Source organism: Anolis sagrei, chromosome 3, assembly GCF_037176765.1.
Source record: "Anolis sagrei isolate rAnoSag1 chromosome 3, rAnoSag1.mat, whole genome shotgun sequence".
Taxonomy (NCBI): domain Eukaryota; kingdom Metazoa; phylum Chordata; class Lepidosauria; order Squamata; family Dactyloidae; genus Anolis; species Anolis sagrei.
Window position 1 is genome coordinate 152,700,854 of NC_090023.1, and position 17,318 is coordinate 152,718,171.

The 17,318-nt window shown below is 41.2% G+C and overlaps 1 protein-coding gene across 5 annotated transcripts in view; it reads left to right on the forward strand.

Annotated features, from left to right (window-relative positions):
* Positions 1–17,318, forward strand: part of ZMIZ1 (zinc finger MIZ-type containing 1) — a 520,385-nt gene that overhangs the window by 102,362 nt on the left and 400,705 nt on the right. For all 5 annotated transcript variants that reach the window (XM_060769065.2, XM_060769068.2, XM_060769069.2 and 2 more), the window contains exon 2: positions 6,263–6,380. The gene's annotated coding sequence lies outside the window, so the exon portion shown is untranslated. The remainder of the gene's footprint in view (positions 1–6,262; positions 6,381–17,318) is intronic.

Genomic DNA, 17,318 nt, shown 5'->3' on the forward strand with positions numbered 1-17,318 from the left:
TGTGGCAAGGAGAACTGGATACTGTAGTAAAATGACAGTGACCTTTCCATTGTTACAACACTGTGGCTGGGGTAAATACTATCTTTTTTTCTTGTGCGTAAAGTAATTGTCACACATGTATCTCAAATTGCAATCAGAATTGATATGTACGGCACTCTGAAAGGCTTTGATCTTGTTTTGTTCATTTTAACACAGACATTGTGTGTATTCCAGCAAAATATGCCAACACTGTGAACATTTAGGGTTGTAGTACACGATACATCTGGTAAGCATACATTTTTATCTTTATGAACACATACGTCTTCAGCTGTTTTCATCACTTTATTTTCCCTAATTGGTCTATTTTACAGTGCTTTAAGCTCTTTTATATTATTAGTGAGGTGTTTTGAGAAGAGGGACCAGAGTTCTGTAAAAAGTCCTGTTTGGACTTCATCAGATGAAGTCACCAGGATATGGAGCGAGGAGAAGGTGTGGCAATCATGTGCAGGGCTGTGGGGTGCTCATCTTCTTTCCAGAACACCTGGTGAACTACATCTACATCAAGTGCAAAAAGCTTACTTCGATGAAAGAGAAGATCCTGAAACTGGAGGCCTGACTTATTACCCTTCAGAATATTAGAGAATTCATTTTTCTTGGACACAGCCCAACAGACCATTCAGAACACTCATCAGATGATCATGCAGGGCATGGTTATGAGGAGGTCACTTCAAGTGCTGATGCTCGAAGGAATGTCACGCTTAGAAGGAGGAAGAGGAGGACTATGTATCATTCTGTAAATCTGGAGTTACATAATTCATTTGAAGTTCTCTACTCAGTAACAGATTCTGAGGATGTGGAACACTTTGGGAAGGTGACAGTTTTTGTAGAAACAACTGAGTGGACTGTCCTTGATGAATGTATGTGAGATATCAATGAGGAGGAGGACAGTTCACAAACACAGAATCTTGAGTTACAGAATGAAGCAGAGGCTCTTTTCCCAATCATAGATTATTCAGAACAAGAACACACTGGGGAAAAAGAAAGGGTCTTGGACATATCTGACTGAATTGTTCTTGATGAATGTATGGGGGAGTCTCTGAGGAAGAGGCCAATTTAGAGCTACAATATCCAGCCAAAAATGAAGAGGAACAGGAACAAGATCATCAGAGTTAGACCTCAAGAGACCTGCAGAGCACCATACAAAAAAGTGACACTGTCAGTCTTCACAGGAAACGTGTGCTGGTAGCAAGGGACTCCCTTCTGAGGGGAACAGAAGCAGTGATTTGCAAACATAATAGAATGCCTTTTGAAGTATGCTGTCTCCCTGGGGCAAAAATCCATCATGTAACTGACTGGCTGATGAGACTCATCAAGCCCACTGACCACCACACTCCTGTTGGTTCATGTAAGAAACAACAATACTGCAAGGCATAGTCTTCAAAAGATCAGAAAGGATTTTAAAGTTCTAAGAAGAAAGCTAAGAGATCTTAATGTACAGGTTCTCTTTTCATCTCTCTTCCCAGTTGCATGATGCAGCCCAGGGAGGGTGAGAAAAATAGCAGAGGTGACAAACCGGCTCCACAGGTATTGTCAGGAAAAATTATTTAGCTTCCTGGTCTGTTTTTCAGGAAGATGGGCTTTTGGCATGGAATGGACTGAACCTCACAGAAGTTGGAAGGAATGTTTTTGATGAGAGTCTCAAAAACCTGATCAAGCAGACTTTAAACTAAGTTGTGTGGGGGAGGGTGACAATATCCTTGGGAACAGTAGTTTGTAAAGGCCTGGAAGGTACAGCCCTAAGGGTAAAGAGAAGAGTTGGACAAACGGAACAAATATTAAACAGCAATAGGACAATAATTTCAAATAAACAGCATCAGGAAATATCCCATGGGCTTAAATATCTCCATACTAATGCCCAGAGCATGAAAAATAAATCAGATGAACTGGAACTTTTAGCGCAAACGATCAAGGGTCTGGAGACCATGCTCTATGAGGAGTGGCTTAAAGAGCTTGGTATGTTTAGACTGCAAAAGAGAAGGTTGAGAGGAGACATGATAGCCATGTATATATATTTGAAAGGATGTTATAAGGAGGAGGGACCAGGTCTTCTTTTCTGCTTCCCTAGAGACTAGCAGTGGGTTCAAATTACAGGAAACTGACTTCAGCATAAGAGCTGTTCAATAGTGGAACTCATTGTCTTAGAGTATGATGGAAGCTCCTTTTTTTGGAGGCTTTTAAACAGAGGCTGGGTGGCCATCTGTCAGGAGTATTTTGATTGTGCTTTTCCTGCATAGCAGGGGGTTAGACTAGATGGCCCATGTGGTCTCTTCCAACTCTGATTCTTTGATTCAAATTTACACATAGATGCATATAATTATATTTTCCCACCTGCGCTATCCCATGGCAGACAGTTTTCCAGGTACAATCAGACAATTTGAAGTGCACTCAGACAATCACAAATGACAAAATCAGACCGCAATCCATGTATGTCATTATAGCTTCCAAAACACAATATGGTTCAACAATGGGCACTGGTCAAAATTTGCATTGGATATATACATTAAGAATGTGTGCCATGTAGTCTCAATGATGTCTTCAGTTATTCGGCCTCTGGCAAGATGATGCTAGAGTGTCAATTTTTCTAAGCATAAAAGAGGCCGAGCTGTCTGATGAACAACTAATGGGCGAACCTTCTAAATTCTTTCATTTTCTTGCTATTTCTATCAATGCTGCAGAGAAGAGAGGGAAGTGGCATGGCTCCCTGCATGCTCATGGCCTCAGGTACTTTCCTGAACTCTGCTGCCATATAGAAGGGTAGAGAAACAGAGATGTGGGCAAGGCAGAGAAAGGGTCAAGAAGGATGGGCAAGCCTCCCCACAGCTAATAGAAATGGGACAGCAGAAGCTGCAACTAGTAGATGTGGGAGGAAAGAGACTTCACTATCCCTATGTGGCCTTGTCACCCATTGTTCTGGTTCAGCACCCGACCCCCGGTGCCCCCGGTGGCGCAGTGGGTTAAACCCCTGTGCCGGCAGGACTGAAGACCGACAGGTCGCAGATTTGAATCCGGGGAGAGGCAGATGAGCTCCCTCTACCAGCTTCAGCTCCTCATGCGGGGACATGAGAGAAGCCTCCCACAAGGATGATAAAAACATCGAATCATCCAGGTGCCCCCTGGGCAACGTCCTTGCAGACGGCCAATTATCTCACACCAGAAGCGACTTGCAGTTTCTCAAGTTGCTCCTGACACGACAAATAATAGCACCCAACCCCAGGCCCAAAGCTGTATCAGCACTGAAGGCATGTGGCCACAACTACCATGATCACTGGCACTATCCCCTCCTAAAATTCAAGGCTGCTGTGCGAATGTGTACATAGCAACCTTGGGCTCTAGGAGACAGGGGATAAAGCCTTTGGAGGGTTAGTGACAAACCTGTGAATAACCATATCTACAGATGTCAAATCTACAAATACAGGGAGCCGACTGTACATCTAATATGACCTGAGGATAAACTTTATGGGGTTCTTAATGGCATTTTCTCCACTTTAGTATCAATGTCAGCCACCCTGAAGTCTATCTAAGAGCCTCTTCAAATGTATTTTTGATTTGGCCATTTATTCAAGTGTAGGTTTCAGACTTGGCTTTAGTGAACTGTATGCAGCTTTTGTATATATTCTTAGTGCTTTATCAAAATAATACTTTTGTAAGAGGCAATGATCATATAAGGTTATAGTAGGCTGTAAATCTGAGTAAGTAAATCTTCAAGGCAACCAAACCCACCTTCAGAAGTACCTGGTTTAATTTTGGTTCTCTGGATCCAAGTAGTGTCCAGAAATTACTGTGCTCCACGTGAGCTCTAATGAAATCCTGGCTCACGCTGCTCTGGCTGCAGGCTTGTTTTTGCTAATGGTACGGCTTAGGAAAATGATTGGGCTAAACCCATTAGAAAAAATTTACAGTTGTAGATCTTTGTAGAGAGATTGTGAACACAGCTGTTTTCTCTTCAGTTATCACTTAAATTTGATTAGATTGAATGTTTGGGTTCTCTTGCCATGCTGAACACACCGCTCTCTAATTCTGTTTGCTTACATGTGGTAAGCTGGCTGTCTGCATGCATAGGTGCATGTCAAACCAAGCTGAACTTCCATATTCTGGCAAGCTGAGGAAAAATGAATTAACATGTAGGACTTGCAAAAATGTGCTCAGCCCTCATTGAGCTGTGTGGTTTTGTTAGAGAGCATGCCCACTGGATTCCTTGAAATCTGTCAATATTCTGTATACATGAGTGTGTGCATGCTGGAGTAAAGTTCTGGCTACAATAGCACTATCTCCCATTATTTATTTGGATTATTATAATTATAATGTTCTACATAAGTGATCTAGCAAGCCCTATAATTCCCTCCAATTCTGATTTTGTTATCCTTGTGGAATCAGTGGTGTTGGATCTGAATGTTGGGGACAACTGGATCATTCAGGTAACTGTTACAGTAAGTTGTAGCAGGACCAAGTGTGTGTGTTGAAAAAAACCTTATGGTGGCAATTATTATGGGCAGCTCGTAATGTAGGTCAACCAGCAATCTTGGACCACACCTGATAGGGTATAACTGTATGGGTTTTTAGAATACAGTTCTGGAGAGCTTTTTCTCTGAGGAGATCTATGCTCAAACGTTCTGCTCTGAGGAGCAGTTTGGAGGGAGGCTGTTGTACTGCTCTAAAGGAGGCTATGGTAGAATAGCTGTTTTCTCATTTGACTGAAGAGGAAGATGCCTTATTTTGTGTTACTTACAAAGACTATTCTTGCAATGTTTGTTTTTGTATGCAACATTGCAAGTTTGTGTTTCATCTCTGATATTTAGAGTAATCTTTTTCTGTTCATTTTGACTCGTGTCTGTGAGTCTTGTGCATGGGACGTGGCTAAGATCTGCTTGCTTCGCAACAGTAGCAACAATGTAGAAAGAAAAAATGTGAAGAAATATCTACCTTACGGTCCTAATTTGGTTTCAAAATCATTCTTTTGCTCTGGGAAAACCTGAGAGTAAAAATCTGTTTGTGGAAATTGAGGATCCTGGAGTTTTCAGCAACTTTGTAGACATGTAATTTCTGCTGAGAAAAAATGACAAGTTTTAGCCATTTTCTTCCCAATGTGAAAAATCTTCACAAACCACAACATTTTTACAGTTGCCATGGACTCTCTTCAGGGCTGTAGTGTGGATGGGCCTGGATGGGGTGAATGGGTGGCAATAACTGTGCCAAATGGCTGTGCCAGCTTACAATAACTCACTTAACTACCTCTCTCAACACACATAAAATCCACCTATCCATCAGTTTATTTATAGCTAGTCTTTTTCCCAGGTCAGGCCTTGAGGGGGTTTGCAAAAGACAGAGCAGAATAGAAAACATACATAATCAAGATTAAAATAGTATCAGCATGAAATAACTACAGAAATCAACTCTTCTCCTTTGGGGTTGTCCCTTTTTCTACAGAATCCTGAAGACTATATGGATATATTTTGTATTATTCTTCCTTCTCTTATTTATTGATAGACGGGAAGGTAAATTTGCAAATATTTAGCACTTCAGATTTAGCTAGCACATCAGTTATTAACTGGTGTGACTATCCAAATCTCTGTATTTTTTAAGGTCATGGAGGACTTCCCATCATAATGCTGCCTAAAGATACCTAACTCAGAAGGGTATATTTTATTTATATTACTGATTATGGTGTCTCACTCATTCTTTCCTCACATTTTTATTATGTTAACACAGACCAGGTTTGGCAAGTTGAATAAAGTTGCCACTCTGGATCCCTGGTTAGAATGGTAGGTTTGGAGGATCTCCTTGGGTGGCCTTGAGAAAGACACTACAACTATGTTTCACTTCCCCATCTGTACAATCAGAATTACAGTGATGCCTTGGAAAGATTGTGGAAGGAATGACTCAGATTATGGTCATGACACTCTTTGCATATAAAAAAGGCTATGTAAATTTACTATCTCTGCAATAAGGAGACATTAGTTTCTCTTAACTGGCTGGATGTAGACAATGTCAAATTTGCAAAGTAATTCTAAAACAAATAGCTGGAATTTGCTTTAGCAATATACATATCAACTTCATGTTTAATATTTCAATCTAATGTGTTGAGGTTTGTGCTAATGTGTTTTCTAATGTAATTGGGAAACTGAAAGACCTGTGTCTGTGTTTGTGTGATTTTTCTCACATTTAAGGATGATCATACTCTTCATCAGAAATGTGGTGGCTAATTGTGTTTTTTTTTCTTTCTCAGGAAAGACGTTGTGTATTGTGGATACAGGCCTTGTTCTCGGCTTCCTTTCTCCTTTTCTCCTGGTATGTGAAGAGCTCCTGTAGGTTAACTGATGGAGACTTCTTCAGAGAGTTGAAAGGTAACTATTTTCCCTGTTTACTGTTCTGCCTTTAACATTTCCTTATGGAACAGGTGGTGAAGATGGGGTGAGGACTGAATTCATTTGTGTTCATCATGGCAACTGCCTTCCTTTAAGACAGTGGTTCTCAACCTGCGGGTCCCCAGATGTTCTGGCTTACAACTCCCAAAAATCCTAGCCAGTTTACCGGCTGTTAAGATTTCTGGGAGTTGAAAGCAAAAACATCTGGGGACCCACAGGTTGATAACCACTGCTTTAGGAGATTTAAAACAAACTGTGTTATGATAAAATTCTGGATGCAATTTGTACATGCATTTTGTTTTGTCTTTCTTACATAGATAACCTTTGAGTGCCATCTATTTAATAACCGATGCTAGATTTGCATACAGGCTGAAATGTTTTTTCTCCCATCTCTCCAACAAAAAATGGTCTTGCTGGCTTTGACCATAATCAAGCTTTCACATTGGTGTCAACACTGCTTAATGCTAGTTCACTCCAGTTTGTTAAACAGTTTGAACACCTGGGCAGGGAGGGGACTGAGCTAACATTAATCATGGCTACAAACGGTGTTGATGTAAATAATAAGGACATCAGAAGAAAAGTGTCTCTGAAGAGAAAGGGCTATATCTATTGACAGGGGTTGGAGGGACAAAATGAGGGGATTGGTCCCCATTGAGAAATTATTCCACCCAGCGAAATTTTCCATTTGGCTGTGATTCTTCCCTTGCGTTCCCTCATATACTGTCTCCCTTTCTTTTTTTGTTGGCTTGCTTGCTTTGCTTTCTCTTCCTTCCCTTCTCTTGTTTTTCTTTCTTCCTTTCCTTCCTTCATCCCTTCTTCCTTCCCTTCCCTTTTGGAGTTGGATTTTTTTTTCATGTCAGGAGCGACCTGAGAAATTGCAAGTCGCTTCTGGTGTAAGAGAATTGGCCATCTGTAAGGATGTTGCCCAGGGGATGCCCGGATGATTTGATGTTTTATCATCCTTGTGGGAGGCTTCTCTTATGTCCCCGCATGAGGAGCTGGAGCTGATAGAGGGAGCTCATCCACCTCTCCCTGGATTCAAACCTGCGACCTGTCGGTCTTCAGTCCTGCCAGCACAAGGGTTTAACTTACTGCACCACCGGGGGCTCCAGTTGGATAATGAAGGATATGCATGCTAGGTTTGGTTCAGATCCATCAAGATATGTAGGAGCCTTTGTAGTACAAGCCAACCAACATACACACATATTTTTGCATATTGTAGTTATGGGAAGTATAGGGTCTAAATACCCTAAGGCAGTGGTTCTCAACCTGTGGGTCCCCAAGTGTTTTGGCCTACAACTCTCAGAAATCTTAGCCAGTCTACTAGCTGTTAGGAGTTTAAAGCCAAAACATCTGGGGATCCACAGGTTGAGAACCACTGCACTAAGGGCACCTGGTCCTGTCTGTTCTTGGAGGCTAACCTGGTTAACTCTGATTAGTACTTGAATGGGAGACTGCCAATGAATGCAGTATGCAGTAAGCTATGTTTTAGACAGGGCTGGAATTGTCAAAACTACCTCTGAGTATTTCTTTCCTTTTTTTAAAAAAAGAAGGAAATCCTAAGAAGTACATGGAGTCACTGTAAATCGATATACAAATTGAAGGCATACACATACATGGGCAATAGGTTTCTCCATGTTCTTCACACACACATATAGATTTCTGTAACTGGCTAGAGCAGTGGTTCTCAACCTGGGGTCCCCAGATGTTTTTGGCCTACAACTTCCAGAAATCCCAGCCAGTTTACCAGCTGTCAGGATTTCTGAGAGTTGAAGGCCAAAAACATCTGGGGACCCCAGGTTGAGAACCACTGGGCTAGAGCAAGCCCCCTTTTGAGAAAGTGCATTTTAGGGAGTAGCACCAGATGCAATTCAACTGTTAATTAACCCATCATTATTTCATCACTCATAGGATTGTAAAGGCAGAACCATTTTCAAGGAAATTGTCATTTCTAACTCCAGAACTACATCTCAGAATAGCATTCCAGGAGGGTAAAAACCAAAATGGTCACTGCAATAGTTTAATGAGCAATAAGTTTTTCTTCTCCATTTCTCTTCAGATGGAAAAATTTGTGGAAATGGAGAGAGAAAGAAAAGAAAAGAAAAGAAAAGAAAGAAAGAAAGAAAGAAAGAAAGGCATAATTTCAGCACAGAGCCTAACAGTGCTTAATATAGCTATAGCACATGGTCAATGATACTATAGCCTTAAAAATCTTAAGGCAGCTTGAGATGTGATATAATATAAATCTAAATAAATCAATCGATCAGTGTTTCAGATAATGGCCAAAGTTTTTTTTAAGAGTTTTAAATTCTAGTATCTTGGTCCTGTGTCATGCACCTACAAGGAACTATGTCATTCAAGAGCTGGTGGCCTGAGGTGGTTGTGGCTAACATAATGAACAGGGAAGAATTAAGGAAGAATCAAGGAAGAATTACAATAAGTTGCTCCCTTTTTTTGCACCCAGTAGTTAGGGCCTAAATGACTAACTCCTGTTTTAATTCATGCTCTAAGCTGCCTTGGGCTGTGCACTAGGAGAAAGGTTGACTAGAAACCCCAAAATTAAAATGCATACATGCATGAACAGTGTGCTAATGTTTTGTTGCTGCTGAAAATTAACTTCTATACACCCGTTTATCCTGGCTAATATTCCACAAATTATATCTGCATGCCTATAATCTTGCAGAGTCTGATAAATGTAGACCCATTTGAAGTTGGTATTTTTGTCCATATATTATAATCAAAATGCATGTCCTATACCTGGCTTCATTGGCTAGGCAATAGTTTTGAGAAAGATGTTCTCAACGAAACCAAATGAAAGGTTTAAAGAGAGTCCCCTGGACAAGGGTCTTTCTAAGGATCCTTGTAATAGTTTGTAATCATTTAAACCACTTCCATTTCATCGTATGCAGTGTTGGCAAGGCAATAATTTAACCTCTAATGAAAGAAATTATTTGTATTTTTGTATTTTTAATTATATTTGTATGATTTTTAGAAACAGTTTGTTGTGGTGAATTGTGTTGGCGTCAGGCCCGTTGCCAGGATTTTGATTTGGAGGAGGGGGGGGGGGCTGAGGGGGGCTACATGCCTGGTTGGCGTAGAAGTCTGGTAGACCAGGGTTTGAATGTGTGATCAACAAAGGAAACTTACTGGATGATCTTGGGCAAAGCACACTCACTCGCTAAGGGAAATGCAATTGAACTCTCCAGTGAATAAGCCTTGCTAAAACAGGATTGCTATAAATCAGAGCTGACTTCAATGCACATATTGTAACTATGACAATAGATAACTAGCTTGGTATTGTGGTTTGAGTTCTGGTTGACAACTCTGGAGACCAGGATTCAAGTTCCTGCTCAGATATGGAAATCCAGAGGAAGTCACAGAGGAAGGCAAAGGGAACAAATCTTCTGAACAAATCTTGCTAGGTAAATCTTGTGATAGCTTTATCATCGTCAACTTCTATACTGCCGTATAAAATTCAGATTGCCTGATTTGAACTGGAATATATGGCAGTGTAGAAAGGGCCTTAGGGTTGTCATAAATCAAAAATAACATAGGCACACAGCAATAACAATGGCAATCAAGACAACTTTTCTTTTAAAAGACCACAAATAGATGGTTTCACAAGTTGAAATGTATGAAGTGAATACTAAGAAATCAAGAAATATCAAGAGGAGGAGGATGTGAGGAGTGAGAGTGGACACATACAAAACCCACAACTATTCTCGTTGATCATTTGTATATGGGAGCAGAGCACCAGGTCTTCGGGAGAGTGCCCTTTCTGCCTAAAGTTCATGAAAAGAGCTTACACAAGGTTTCTTGTGAAACCATGTGGATAGGCCTGAAACTCCTGGCACACCACTGTTGCCTATTTCTTTGCTTCTTTACTTCCTTATTCAGGAATGCATGCTAAATGCAAAGGATGCTAAGCTCAGGGGTGAGAAGTAGGTGCCACTCCCTTTCTCATCTTCACAAAGAAAATCACCTCAGTCACCCAACTGGTCCCCAAAATCTTGCTCAAGAAAAAATAATGCTTTCTTCATCGGGTAGGGAGTCCATGAATCATGGTGATTCCATAGTCATCTGTATTGTTTGGGGAAAAGAGAGTAAGACGGAAAATCTGGAATAGCAGGGCGCCAAATTCGTCCAAACCTTTGCTGTCTCTGGAACTGAGAACCAGATGGGCAAGTATGCACATCAGGACTTAATCTGGATACCTGAGTGGCAGTCTTTGTAAAATCTAACCAGCACTAGTGGAGCTTCACTTCTAGTGCTTGGATCCTTTCAAACCTGGGGATTCAGCAGAATTCCACATATAGGTCTTTCCCTGTATTTCAAATTCAGTCCCCTAACTAGGCAACGATGTCCTTTTCCCCCTTGTCCTTCCTTTGCTGACAGTGCCATTATCCATAGAATATTTTAGGATGCTTTGGCATGTTTAGGAAGCAGGTACTAATATTTTTCAATCCTTCCTTATATTTTGGCAACCTTCAAAATGTAAGGCGGCACAGTTACTAGCTAAGATAACTCAGGTGTGACACTCTGGGTATGTTAAGTAGTGTCTGTAATGACTTATCTTTCAGTATACTAAGCTTCCCTTGTTTGTGTTTTGCTCTTCTCTTACATAAATCAAGTGCAGAGCGTCAAGACCCCAGGCAGCATTTCAGCAGAATATTTATTTAAACTTAGTGTGTTTTTTAAAGAAAGCCTTTGGGATAGGTTTGGAGTTGGATTTCCTAATTTAGCTAACATAAACCATTTCCAAGCCACTGCTGCAATGTACCACTGCCTTCTGAATTATCCTTCACTGATAAGAATGTGTGTGGCGGGCCGGGAGGGGCAGCGGAGGGATGGAGGCTGCCATTATATAGGGAAAGCTGGTGTTTGCATGGTGATTCCCCAGGAAATGAAACTTGTAATCATGTGTTTCATTCAGAATTTGTGCCTGCTTGAAATCCCACAAGCATCATCATAAGATTAGTCTTTTTTGCATATGGAAAGTACTAAGCAAGCTTGGATAAAATCCGTGGCCTATTTCAGTCCTTCACTCTAATCTAGTTATTTTGGAGTGCTAAGAATATACTGACAAAATCTTCCATTGCTGCCTTTCTTTAAACTGAGAAATAATTTACTATCAGTACACACACATTTGCCAATCTTTTAAAAAAATTTTTTTGCAAAGTGGAAGGTCTTCTTTCTCAACACTCGCATCTCAGCAAGAATCTAGAGTTTGCCTTGAATTTTTACTCCTAATGAAGAATGTGTAGCACTCTAGATATAGTTCCCAGTATTCGGCCTTGTTAGATTTGCTAGCCAGGGCTGCTGGACCCAATCAAATAGCATCAGGAGATCATCTGAATCCTATCTGTGCTTTAGATGGAAATTGGTGGAGACGCTTGTGAAAATGATTTATTGTTCAGTATGGGAATGATATTTCTGTATGTCCTGGGAGCGTGGCAACTTGCCTTTCACAAACAACAAACTGAACAGGTCCTCTGTGCTATTGTGGGCTTCATCTATTAAATTATGTGTGTTATTATGCTATAGTGGCTTGAAGCAGGATGTGAGCAGTGCACTGCTGCTGTGCAGGGTCTGAAACCATGGGCTCTAAAATTGGAAATCTCTGACTCAGTTCTTCTGTGGATGAAGGTGTACCAACAGTTTCTTGGTTGAAGAACATCAGCCTGCTTTGTATTATAGAAAATGCAAAATTCCAGTATTTGTGGGATTTCCAGTGGGATTCCATCTACATATTGACCTGGGATTGAGTGACACTATGTAACTGAAACACAGTAACTCAACTTTCACACCCATAGTTCCGTCCTATGGAAACCTGAGGCTTACAGTTGAGGCAAGGGTGCTTGAAATTTCAACCATTCCCTCAGGCCAAATGACAAATTCCTAGATCCCATTAGATCAGTGTTTCTCAACCTGCAACCCCTTAATACAGTTCCTCATGTGGTGGTGACCCCCAACCATAACATTACTTTCATTGCACCTTCATAAATGTAATTTTGCTACTGTTATGAATCGTAATGTAAATATCTGATATGCAGGATGTATTTTCATTTATTGGACCAAATTTGGCACAGATACTCACTACATCCAAATTTGAATACTGGAGGGTTCGGAGGGAGGGGGTGCATTATGTTATTTGGGAGTTGTAGTTGCTGGGATTTAAAGTTCTCCTACAATCAAAGAGGACTCCGAACTCCACCAAGGATGGAGTTGAACCAAACCTGGCACACAGAACTTGCATGATCAACAGAAAATACTGGAAGGGTTTGGTGGGTGGGCATTGACCTTGAATTTAGGAGTTGTAGTTCACCTACATCGAGAGAGCACTGTGGACTCAAACAATGATGTATCTGGACCAAACTTGACATGGGTACTCAATATGCCCAAATATAAACAGTGGTGGAATTTGGGGGAAATAAACCTTGGCATTTGGGAGTTGTAGTGGCTGGGATTTATAGTTCACCTACAATCAAAGAGCATCCTGAACCCCATCAATGACCAAATTGGGCCAAACTTCCCACATAGAACCCCCATGACCAACAGACAATACTGTGTTTTCTGATGGTCTTTGGTGACCCCTCTGACACCCTCTCATGACCCCCAGGTTGAGAAACGCTGCATTAGATGGAACCATGTCAGTTAAAATGGAATAACAGTGCTATGAGTTTGTGGTGTAACTGGGTCCCTGATCTATGGCCGCCAAGTGTTGGTGATGCTACTGCAGTGTGTGATCCTGGGCTGGTCATTGGAATGCCAAGGTTGTTTTTTATAGATTCAATATCAAAATATCTTAAATTTAGCTTTGATTCATCTGAAGGTAGTCCAAGTGGCTAAAATGCTTTCTTTGTTAACAAATCACCAGTTTGCCCTTCCCCTATTCTTAGTTCTGTAGGCTCTTCCAACTTCCATATAGGATTGTACTCTTAAATTTAAAGCTGTGTTGACATATTGTGAACCAAATATGACTTCCAGGGATCCCAGGGCAGGCACGCCACTCATGTTTTCAGTTGTTTGCAGTAATCACTAAAAATGTCTCACATATCGTCTTGAGCAATGGCAATAATTTTGTTGCATGTTAAATGACTGGTGCTGACCTGTTTCAGGCCCAGAGAAGTTTTATTTACAGTTTGAGCAGATTTATGGACACTCATTGCATAATTAAAAGCAAAACTGTAGTGCATAATGTTTTGTTGTGTTATCTTCCTGTCCACACTACATTCATGACAGATGCCTTTATCGCCACAGCCAACTCATCTCTCTGATTTAATGCAAAGTTTCTACCAGCAGAAGAGCTTAGGAGGATTGTTCTTCAATTTGTTCTGCCTTCACCCAAAGTATCTACAGTTGGCCCTCCATGCTTGCAGTCCTGATTTTCGCAAATCTGATTATTCACGGATTTGATTGAAATGCTATCACTAGGGGCCTCTAGATCTTCCAGTGTGATTGTATATCAGTTTTCAGCAGAAGCTGACTATGAAGTTATGCTGGAGAACTTACACATTTTCTAGAGCAGACATGTCAGACTTGTGGCCCTCCACATATTTTGGCCCCCAACTCTCAGAAGTCCTAGCCAGCTTGTTCAATAGGAAGGAATTCTAGCAACTGAAGTTCAAGACACCTGGAGACAACGTGTTTAACACCACTGTTCTAGTGGGATCATTTTATAATGATTACATTCACTAAGATTTATATAATACCAATAAAGAAGACACACCATTAAAATAACCATTTTTATTCATGATTTTCAGCTTTCATGAGGACCCTGTGTCCTTAATCCCAGCTAGTGGAGTGCAGATTACATATAAATGTTAAATTACTTGCACAGGTTAGGTATAGGACTTGGATGTAGTGTGTTCCAAGTTCATACCCCAAATTTAATGAGTGACTTTGGGCAAAATGCTCTTTTAGTCTATCCTACTTTAAGGATAAAATGAGATAGAAAGTCAGGCAGGATAGTGACTGAAAGACTGAGCTGTGAACCAGCAAATGCGCAGTTCTTTCTCTGTCATGATATTAGGGGTTGGCCCTGAGGCAGATGACCCCCGCTTTCCCAGTTTTTACTTCTTTGCTGCAATGTGAGAGTAACAATATTAGCCTGGGTTGTTGTAGGTTTTTCAGGTTATATGGCCATGTTATACAGTCATTCTCTCCTGACTTTTCGCCCACATCTATGGCAAGCATCCTTAGAGATTGTGAGATCTGTTGGAAACTAGGAAAATTGGGTTTATATATCTGTGGACAGATATATAAACCCACAGATATATAAACCTATTTTTCCTAGTTTCTAACAGACCTCACAACCTCTGAGGATGCCTGCCATAGATGCAGGCGAAATGTCAGGAGACAATGCTTCTAGAACATGGCCACACAGCCCGAAAAACCTACAACAACCCAGTGATTCCAGTCATGAAAGCCTTCGACAATACAATATTAACTCGCTTTGCAAAGTTGTGGGAAGGATTAGAGCAGTGGTTCTCAACCTGGGGTCCCCAGATGTTTTTGGCCTACAACTCCCAGAAATCCTAGCCAGTTTACCAGCTGTTAGGATTTCTGGGAATTGAAGGCCAAAAACATCTGGGGACCGCAGGTTGAGAACCCCTGGATTAGAGCAAGATACATACATGAAATGGTCTGAGCTCTTTAGACTTCAACTCCTTAACGTTCAAAGAGATTTATGTCTGCCTGTTTGTCAGTGTCTGCTCAGTATGATCACACCAAATTGGGAGGGATAGCCAATACTCCAGAGGACAGGAGCAGAATTCAAAACGATCTTGACAGATTAGAGAGATGGACCAAAACTAACAAAATGAAGTTCAATGGGGACAAATGCAATATACTCCACTTAGGCAGAAAAACGAAATGCAAAGATACAGAATGGGGGGCAATGCCTGGCTCGAGAGCAGTATGTGTGAAAAAGATCTTGGAGTCCTCGTGGACAAGAAGTTAAACATGAGTAACAATGTGATGTGGCGGCAAAAAGGCCAATGGGATTTTGGTCTGCATCAATAGGAGCATAGTGTCTAGATCTAGGGAACTAATGCTACCCCTCTATTCTGCTTTGGTTAGACCACACCTGGAATATTGTGTCCAATTCTGAGCACCACAATTCAAGAGAGATATTGACAAGCTGGAATGTGTCCATAGGTGCGTGAGTAGAATGATCAAATGTCTGGAGAACAAGCCCTATGAGGAGCGGCTTAAGGAGCTGGGCATGTTTAGGTTGAAGAAGAGAAGGATGAGAGGAGATATGATAGCCATGTATAAATATGTGAGAGGAAGTCACAGGGAGGAGGGAGCAAGCTTGTTTACTGCTTCCATGGAAATTAGGACAAGGAACAATGGCTTCAAACTACAAGAAAGGAGATTCCATCTGAACATGAGGAAGAACTTCCTGACTGTGAGAGCCATTCAGCAGTGGAACTCTCTGCCCCGGAGTATGGTGGAGGCTCCTTTGGAAGCTTTTAAACAGAGGCTGGATGGCCATATGTCAGGGGTGATTTGAATGCAATATTCCTGCTTCTTGGCAGGGGGTTGGACTGGATGGCCCATGAGGTCTCTTTCAACTCTTTGATTCTATGATCCTACTGCTGAATCTGTAAAAAGAAAAGTTCCTCTTGGGAGTTCACAAAGGGACTTTTTCTTTCCCAATTAGGTTGTTGAAATAAGGGGGTGGGTAGGGAGAAGGGTAGACTTGTATGTCAGCTCCCATTCTGATACGGAGAACAAATGCCTGGGTTGAACATGTGCTCTCCGAGGCACGTTGCTTCCCAATGCTACGTTTGCCTTGATAAGCCACTGTGGTACACCAAGCTCTGGCTACTGGGCCTCCAGGCATTTTAGCATATCCTGCAAGTTTGGAGCCTGTGTGCCTTGTGGGCGAATGTTCACTTCCCTTTAATGGCAGAGGAATGTCTTCTTACTCCTTCGTTCCTTACAGATAAAAAAAGATCAGTGTTTGTACTTACTTTAGCTGAGAGGAAGGAAGGAAGGAAGGAAGGAAGGAAGGAAGGAAGGAAGGAAGGAAGGAAGGAAGGAAGGAAATTAAACCCTCTTCTCAAGATTCTGTATTATATCTAGAGCAGGCATGTAGCCGAAATTCTGGTGGTGGTTCGCGAAAAGGCCTTACTGGTGCATTATTTAAACTGTTATGTTTATTCATATCATGATCTGATCACCATAATCAATGTATCCCATATGCATGGGGGTATTGGGGTAATAATACAAAAGGTTTGCTAGGCTAGACCCTCTTTCACTCAGACTCAGCCCCCCCCCCCAAAACTCAGCCCCCTGAAACTCCCCCGAAAATTTTTTAGCCCCCCCCCCCCCGAAACGAAATCCTGGCTACGGGCCTGATCTAGAGTGTTGCATGCTTAGCATTGTGTACCTAAGAGCATAACTACCTACTCGGGAGTAGCTGCCTTAAGCAGTTACCTGTCCAATTAGTATAAGGTGAAATTGCCACAGAAAAATTCCATGGTCCACCCCCACCCCCCTTTGGATTTGGATATTAATAAAAGGAAAATACATTTTTGAAATAAAAACACATGAAGAATTAAATCAAAGATTCAGAAACCTCTCTTGGCTTCAATATAGACAATTAAAGGAGTACTACAATAAAGATAAACTAATAGGATTTTCGGAAAGAGAAAACTTCTGGGATAAAATAATGAAATCGGAAAACAAAACAATAGCGAAAATATACAAGAAATTATTGGAGTGGTCGACAGAGAGGGATTTAATAAAAGACTGTATGATAAAATGGGCCACTACCTTTGGAAGATCAATAAAATTAGAGGAGTGGGAAAGAAGCTGGAATAACAAAAATCAAACAAACTTATTCATATGACTTAAAAGAAAACTGGTTCAAAATGATGTACCGATGGTACATAACACCATCCAAAT